General features: G+C 42.4%; 1 long non-coding RNA gene across 1 annotated transcript; it reads left to right on the top strand.

Moving 5' to 3' along the window:
- Positions 1-259: 259 nt before the first annotated feature.
- LOC112776642 (uncharacterized) lies at positions 260-2,722 on the top strand. Its single transcript, XR_011880568.1, has 4 exons — positions 260-453; positions 547-602; positions 681-812; positions 2,450-2,722. It is a non-coding gene; the product is annotated as an uncharacterized lncRNA (long non-coding RNA).
- Positions 2,723-8,939: the final 6,217 nt, after the last annotated feature.

Raw genomic sequence — 8,939 nt, 5'->3', positions numbered from 1 at the left:
GCTTTCTACGAAAAACCGTGAAAAATTGCGAACCGGCAATTGAGCCGGTTGAACCGGTTCAAGTCTGCCTGGTACCGCACGAGAAAAGTGAAAACCATCAAAAACCTTAGAAAAACATTAGAAATGGAAAACCGGGCTTTAATTTTAAAGATTTGGCCCGAAGTTAGGCCAAACGGGCTAAAAATGCTAACGGGTTAGACCGAGCCCAAGTTGGGCCCAAGCCCAACATATAAATACACTTAAATGAACCCATTTCAGCCACTTTCACCCTCATAACCTAAACACAACAGCAGCTGAAGTGAGGAGAGAGGTGAGAGCTTTCCACCATTGTTACTATTCACTTCAAACTTCCCAAGCTCATATCTTGAGCTACGGAGCTCCGATCGCCGCACCGTTTGCGGCTACACGTTCCTTGTGAAGAGCTCTACAAAACCCACCCAAGAAACCCTCAAGGTAATCACGAAATCCTTCCAGTTCTACTCTTCAAAATTTCGGGTTTTATTAGAGTTTTGGGTTAAATGGGTTTTTGTGATTTTGGATGTTTAGGTTTGCTCTAATCCTTGATTAGCTTTGGATTTGCGTTGTCAAATCTATTGGGAAAGGTAAAAGCTCTTAAACCCTTGTGAGATTATGCTTATGTTGAACCCTAGGTTGATTTGTGGTGATTTATATGTATATAGTTTGATTATTGTGGCTTTGGGAGCTTTTGGAACTTATTTGTGCTTGTTGGAGTGGATTTGAAAGCTTGGATTGTGGTTGGAAGCTTGTTGGTGCTCATTTTGAGTTTGGGTGCATAAAGGGAATCGGCCAAGGTATGGTTTCGGTTTCCTCTATGTAGTATATAATATTCATGGACACATAGGCTAGTGACCAATAGGATAGGTTGAATTAAAATAATGGTTGGTATATTAAATATTGATGAATTGATGAATGCTGAGTTGATTGTGATGAATTATAATGATATGATGATGTTGAATGATTGTATGGATTGGGAGTTGGTTCTTATAATGATTGTAGTGTAATGATTTATGAAATGGTGGGTTTGATGGTGATTTTGAGCATAAGTGTTATATATTTGATGTTGGAATTGAGAATAATGAAATGAGAAGAAAAATGTGGTGAGGTTGATGTATTATGCTATAACAGGTACATTTTGATGAAAAATGGAGCTTTGGATGGTTTGGTATGATTTGGTATGGGTATGGTGAGATAGGGTGGTAATTGTGAAGTTTGGAAAAATTGAGTTTTTGGTAAACTTTGTTTGATCATAACTTTTGCCTCAGTTTTCAAAATTGATTGAAAATTGTTTAGAATTAAAGATCTTTGAAAATTCTTCGAATCAATATAAGGTTTGTGAAAATTGGAATTTTGTAGAGAAAGTTACAATCATTCAAAGTTGGTGTTAAAAACCTAGTTTTGAGTATTAGAACATGGGATATAAATTAAGGGCTCTAGTACATGATCTTAAGGTAAATTAGAAAACGGATGTCTAGGTTTCTGGCGTGCTGAGAATGGTTTGACGTTAGGTGAAGGATGATTGGTATATGAGATGAGAAATGATAGACTTTTGGTATTTGGAAACTGAGTTATAAAGGGACAGTGGTTGAGATGAGTCGGAGACTCGGATTTAAGTGATGGATATATGTATGCTGAAAATACTTTTGAAAACCACTGAAATAATACTTTTACATGATATTTTGAAACGCTATGCACCTGGCAGGGACGGTGGTTAATCCCGCCTGTCGAGGTAGCGGCGGCGGCGTAAGGACGGTGGTTAATCCCGCTTACGTTGAGATGTGAGGTCTGAGGCAAGAATATCCCGCTCGCATCCCTTCGGATCTATAGGGCGAGCAGGCGCCGGTACCTGGACAGTGATCCGGGCACTATATCTCGGGGGTTCCCATATGAGAAATCCGAAGGGCGACGTCTCCATGGAGATGTGTCGGGTTGGCAGTTGAACCGACAATGTGATATCACAGCCAGTAGGGCAGGCATTCATCATATGCATTTCCTATCTGCTTGTATGCTTTGTCTACTTGTAATGGTTTGCCTAATTGAATAACATGCTTACTTGCTATCTGAATTATTTGCCATATATGTTACTACTTGTGCTTTACTTGCTTTGAACATTATCTGTGTTTTCTGCTGGGATTGAGGAGGTTCGGAAGGCGGTGGCGATGGGATCGCATGGAGGATCGGTTGGTGAAGGCTGTGGGACAGCGGTGTTTGGTTAGAATAGAAATCCCTTAAGATAGATAACCTGGTTTATTTAAGTCAAGTTGGTATGTTATACTTAAATGTTTTATAATGCTTTAAGTTGAATCTTGTGATGGATATGAAGCTTAGGATTGCCTTTGGCGTCCCGGGGTCTTATATCCTATATCACTGGGAACTGTTACCATGCTGAGAACCTCCGGTTCTCATACCATATTGTTGTTGTGTTTTTCAGATGCAGGTCGCAACCCACCTCGGTGAGTTGCTTTGGTTGGTGACAGGAGCGGAGAATCTTGGATCATTTTGGAGTTCTTTTTGGTTTATTTTGTTTATACATCTCTCCTTTTGTATTTTGTTTTGCCTAGAGGCATGTATTTGAGAGAACAAAACTTGTATAAGCTATTTTCACTGTATGGTTGTGTATATCAGTATATGGCTAGCCGGCTTAAACTCCGCGAGTCGTGACTAGTTCCCTATGATATTATATACTTATCTTTTGTTATATCTTGTCTGTTTCTTATGCCTTAATCTAGTAGCTCCGTTAGTACGTTTAAGCTTCGAAATTCTGTTTTTGAGCTATATCTTTCATCGGGCTTCTAGATTATGCTATTCTTTCCATATATATATTGTATGAGTTTAGAATTGTCGTAATCTCTGATTAACCTTGGCTTTACGACGCGAGGTAAGGCTTAGGCTAATTAGGGTGTTACATTTAGTGGTATCAGAGCGGTTCGTCCTCGTGAGCCTGAGGGATGGACCGATTGTGCTTCATTGCATACTCTGTGTGTCTTTTCTTTGATGCTATTAGGTTATCTATTTGATATATGCATAGCATGCTTGTTTGTGAGTGCCTGTTTGGGTTAATTGAAGCACTAGACTTTTGATATTGAGACTGATCACCTTGATATCTATTGTTTGGTGTGGACAGGAATCCTACATGGCTACTCGCGGGCGAGGTCGAACGCGTACACGAGGAAGTAGGAATGAGCAACCAGCTGACAATCACGCCGAATTCATGGCGGCGATGGCGAATCTCGCTAACACCATGGAAGCTAATGCTGCTGCGACTCTGCAAGCAGTGCAGAGATTGGGCCAACCGATTGGGAATGGCAACGGAAATGGGAATGGCGAAGGGAATACCAATGATAATGCTGAGGGTAATGGCGATAACACAGGAGGAGTTCCGATGACCTTGGCGACGTTCCTCAAGGTTCATCCGCCAACTTTCCGAGGATCCACAGATCCTATTGAAGCGGACCACTGGTTCCAGGCTATAGAGCGTGCTTTACAGGCGCAGCATGTTCCTCTCAATCAATATGTAGAGTTTGCCGCTTATCAGCTAGCGGGAGAGGCCCAGCCCTGGTGGCAAGCTGAGTGTCGTTTGCTACAGCTTCAGAACGCCGACATTCCATGGGAGGTGTTCCAAATGGCTTTCTATAAGAAATACTTTCCTGAGTCTGCAAGGGAAGCAAAGGAGATGGAGCTAATGCAGCTGAAGCAAGGTTCCATGTCTGTGGCAGAGTACACCAATAAGTTCGAAGAGCTTTGTAGGTTTTCTCGGGTATGTCAGGGTGACCCGGAGACTTTCGAGAGCTGGAGGTGCATTAAGTACCAAAGGGGCTTGAAGGACAACATTATGACTGCTGTGGCTCCTATGGAGATCCGTGTCTTCTCCGACTTGGTGAACAAAGCAAGGGTAGTGGAGGAGTATGCCAAGACAGTGGCGGCATCTAAGAACACTCATGGAGGGAGCTCTAGTCGTGGGCGTGGCAAGTATTTTCATCCTAGAGGACAAAGCTTCAAAAGAGGGGGATATACTTCTCAAGTCCAAGGGGGCTTCAGAAAGAACAATCAGAATCAGTTTCAGTATGCTAAAGGAAGAGGAAATCAGAGTAAGAGTTATCCGGATTTAGCTTGTGATCGTTGTGGACGTTTTCACCCTTATGACTCATGTAAGATTGGTTTAGGTGGTTGCTTCAAGTGTGGGTTACCTGGCCACATTGCGAGGGATTGCCCTCGTGGGAGGAATCAGAATGCGGGCCAGAGTCAGCATCAAGGTCGAGTCTTTGCTATGAATGCCAAGGATGCTTCCAAGGCGGATCCTTTGATGAAAGGTATATGTCTAATTGGTGATAAATCCTCAGTTGCATTATATGATACTGGAGCTTCGCATTCGTTTATTTCATTTGTTAAAGTTGAGGAATTAGGCTTGAAAGTATCAGAGTTACCTTTTGATCTACATGTACATACTCCGCATCAAACAATTATGACTAGGTCAAGCTGTAGACAAGTAGGTTTCAAGCTTGAGGGTAGAGACTTTGTACACGATTTGATCCGTTTACCAATGGTGGGGCTGGAGATGATTTTAGGGTTTGATTGGTTGTCGAAGAACCGAATTTTGTTGGATTGCTTTGAACGGACAATTCGGTTTATGCCTGAAGGAGAAAATGGAGCAGTGGTAGCTACAAGGTATTACCTGAACTCTGTAATGGTGCATTATAGTGGGGAGGAGTGTCAGGGTTATATTCTGTTGGCTGCCAATGCGTTGGGCGATGCCCAGAACTTAGATCAAATTCCGGTGGTTAGAGATTTTCCAGAAGTGTTCCCGGAAGATATCTCTGAGTTCCCACCTCAAAGGGAAATTGAGTTTGCGATTGAATTGGTGCCGGGAGCCGGACCAGTATCGATTGCACCGTATAGAATGGCTCCTATAGAGCTGGCATAGCTAAAGACTCAGTTGGAAGAGCTTCTGAATAAGCGGTTCATTCGACCGAGTGTATCACCGTGGGGAGCGCCAGTTTTATTGGTGAAGAAAAAAGATGGAGGGATGCGTTTGTGTGTGGATTACCGACAGTTAAATAAAGTGACAGTGAAGAACAAGTACCCGCTGCCAAGGATAGATGACTTGATGGATCAATTGCAAGGAGCTGGAGTGTTTTCTAAGATTGATTTGAGATCCGGTTACCACCAGATAAGAGTGAAGGAAGATGATATCCCTAAGACTGCCTTTAGAACTCGCTATGGACACTACGAGTTTGCGGTAATGTCTTTTGGGTTAACGAATGCACCTGCTGTTTTCATGGATTACATGAACAGAGTGTTTCGTCCCTTTTTGGACAAATTCGTGGTGGTTTTCATAGATGACATCTTAGTTTACTCTAAGACGGTAAAGGAGCATGAGGAACACTTGAGGATTGTACTGCAAATCTTAAAGGAGCGAAAGTTGTACGCTAAGTTGTCAAAGTGCGAGTTCTGGAAGGAGGAAGTAAAGTTCTTAGGCCATGTGGTGAGTAAGGGAGGAATAGCTGTAGATCCTTCTAAGGTAGAAGCGGTGATGGAATGGGAAAGACCAACGACTGTGACGGAAGTCAGAAGCTTTTTGGGTTTAGCCGGATATTACCGGAGGTTTATCGAAGGATTTTCCCGGATTGCGCTACCAATGACAAAGTTGACAAGGAAAGAAGTGCCGTTCGAGTGGACGTCGGAGTGTGAAGAAAGTTTTCAAACGTTAAAGCAGAGATTAACTTCAGCACCTGTTCTAATCCTACCGGAACCGCGTGAACCGTTTGAGGTATATTGTGATGCTTCTTTGAAGGGTTTGGGTTGCGTGTTGATGCAACACCGGAATGTGGTGGCTTACGCATCGCGTCAACTAAGACCGCATGAGGTGAATTACCCCACTCATGACTTGGAACTAGCAGCGATTGTGTTTGCATTGAAGATTTAGAGACACCACTTATACGGAGTAAGGTTTAGCGTCTTTTCTGATCATAAGAGTCTCAAGTACATCTTTGATCAGAAAGAGCTAAATATGCGCCAGAGAAGGTGGATGGAGTTGCTTAAAGATTATGATTTCGAGTTGAGTTATCACCCTGGAAAGGCGAACGTGGTAGCAGACGCTTTGAGTCGGAAATCTTTAACAATTGCTTGGATGAGAATCAAAGAAGAAGAACTAGTGGATAAGTTTGTAGATCTTAAGCTGGATATTAGTGAAGTTGCCGGAAGAGCTTGTTTGAATCAGTTACAGATTTCAAGCACGTTTAAATCAGAAATACAAAGGGCTCAGCAAGATGAGCAGAAGTTTCAGCAATTGTTTCAACCAGTTGGTGATAAGAGACGCGAAGAATTCACTAAGGATGATGAAGGGTTATGGAGATATAAGGGAAGGATTTGCATACCAGATATTGGGAGTTTGAGGCAAGACTTGCTGTTGGAGGCTCATAACAGTGGGTTTTCTATTCATCCCGGGAGCACGAAGATGTATTATGACTTGAAGAAGATGTTCTGGTGGCCGGGGATGAAGAGTGATATAGCTACAGTGGTATCCAAATGTTTGACCTGCCAAAAAGTGAAGATAGAGCATCAAAAACCGTCAGGAATGCTACAACCACTTGAGATTCCTCAGTGGAAGTGGGAAGGAATTGCAATGGATTTTGTTACCGGTTTACCGAGGACTAGGTCGAGGTTTGATGCGATTTGGGTGATCGTAGATCGTTTAACCAAATCCGCTCATTTTCTGCCTATCCGACTAAACTGTTCTATGGAGGAGTTGGCAAGATTATACATCAAGGAGATAGTGAGGTTGCATGGTGTGCCGTCAAGCATAGTATCGGACCGTGATCCCCGATTCACATCAAGGTTTTGGGGAGCTTTCCAAAGAGCTTTCGGTACAAAGCTATGTCTTAGTACAGCGTATCATCCACAAACAGATGGACAATCGGAAAGGACTATTCAAACGTTGGAAGATATGCTGAGAGCATGTGTGTTGGATCAACCCGGGAGTTGGGATCGTTACATGCCATTGGTGGAGTTCGCATATAACAACAGCTTTCATGCAAGCATTGGGATGGCTCCGTATGAGGCTTTGTATGGACGGAAGTGTCAATCTCCACTTTGTTGGTATGAATGTGGAGAAGTAAGTGTTTTGGGTCCAGATTTGATAGCAGAGACTACTGAGAACATTAAGAAGATTCGTGCAAGGATTTTAACTGCCCAAAGTCGACAGAAGAGTTATGCGGATCAGAGAAGGAAACCCTTAGAGTTTGAAGTGGGAGAACATGTATTCCTTAGGGTTACACCGACAACTGAGATTGGAAGAGCAATCAAGACCAAGAAGTTGAACCCAAGATATATAGGACCGTTTGAGGTTTTGAAGAGATTCAGGCCGGTGGCGTATCAAGTAGCTTTGCCACCTCATCTGTCTAACTTGCATGACGTATTCCACGTGTCACAACTCCGTAAATACACGTCGGATGCGGCTCATGTGTTGGAGCCTGAATCGATCAAGTTGAAAGAGAACTTGACTCTCCAAGTGATACCAGTGAGGATCGATGACACTAGTGTGAAGAAGCTGCGAGGAAAGGATGTCCCATTGGTTAAAGTTGCTTGGGAGCAAGCAGGAGTAGAAGAGCACACTTGGGAATTGGAGTCTGAGATGCGAAAAGATTATCCCGAGCTTTTCTCAGGTAATTCAAATTTTGAGGGCAAAATTTCTTATTTGGTGGGGAGAATGTAAGAACCGCAACTAATCAACCGGTTAATTAAGTGAATTAATTGCCCAAATTAGATTCCGAAAGGTTAGAGAGAGAATTTGAGGATTTAAAGGTGATTTTTGGACTCAGTGGGTCTTTCTGAGTCAGAAAATGTGCTTTCTACGAAAAACCGTGAAAAATTGCGAACCGGCAATTAAACCGGTTGAACCGGTTCAAGTCTGCCTGGTACCGCACGAGAAAAGTGAAAACCATCAAAAACCTTAGAAAAACATTAGAAATGGAAAACCGGGCTTTAATTTTAAAGATTTGGCCCGAAGTTAGGCCAAACGGGCTAAAAACGCTAACGGGTTGGACCGGGCCCAAGTTGGGCCCAAGCCCAACATATAAATACACTTAAATGAACCCATTTCAGCCACTTTCACCCTCATAACCTAAACACAACAGCAGCTGAAGTGAGGAGAGAGGTGAGAGCTTTCCACCATTGTTACTATTCACTTCAAACTTCCCAAGCTCATATCTTGAGCTACGGAGCTCCGATCGCCGCACCGTTTGCGGCTACGCGTTCCTTGTGAAGAGATCTACAAAACCCACCCAAGAAACCCTCAAGGTAATCACGAAATCCTTCCAGTTCTACTCTTCAAAATTTTGGGTTTTATTAGAGTTTTGGGTTAAATGGGTTTTTGTGATTTTGGATGTTTAGGTTTGCTCTAATCCTTGCTTAGCTTTGGATTTGCGTTGTCAAATCTATTGGGAAAGGTAAAAGCTCTTAAACCCTTGTGAGATTATGCTTATGTTGAACCCTAGGTTGATTTATGGTGATTTATATGTATATAGTTTGATTATTGTGGCTTTGGGAGCTTTTGGAACTTATTTGTGCTTGTTGGAGTGGATTTGAAAGCTTGGATTGTGGTTGGAAGCTTGTTGGTGCTCATTTTGAGTTTGGGTGCATAAAGGGAATCGGCCAAGGTATGGTTTCGGTTTCCTCTATGTAGTATATAATATTCATGGACACATAGGCTAGTGACCAATAGGATAGGTTGAATTAAAATGATGGTTGGTATATTAAATATTGATGAATTGATGAATGTTGAGTTGATTGTGATGAATTATAATGATATGATGATGTTGAATGATTGTATGGATTGGGAGTTGGTTCTTATAATGATTGTAGTGTTATGATTTATGAAATGGTGGGTTTGATGGTAGTTTTGATCATAAGTGTTATATATTTGA

This window comes from Arachis hypogaea, chromosome 1 (assembly GCF_003086295.3).
Source record: "Arachis hypogaea cultivar Tifrunner chromosome 1, arahy.Tifrunner.gnm2.J5K5, whole genome shotgun sequence".
Classification (NCBI taxonomy): Eukaryota; Viridiplantae; Streptophyta; class Magnoliopsida; order Fabales; family Fabaceae; genus Arachis; species Arachis hypogaea.
The sequence above is the reverse complement of the archived record's forward strand: the minus strand, read 5'-3'. Positions and strand labels throughout refer to the sequence as shown.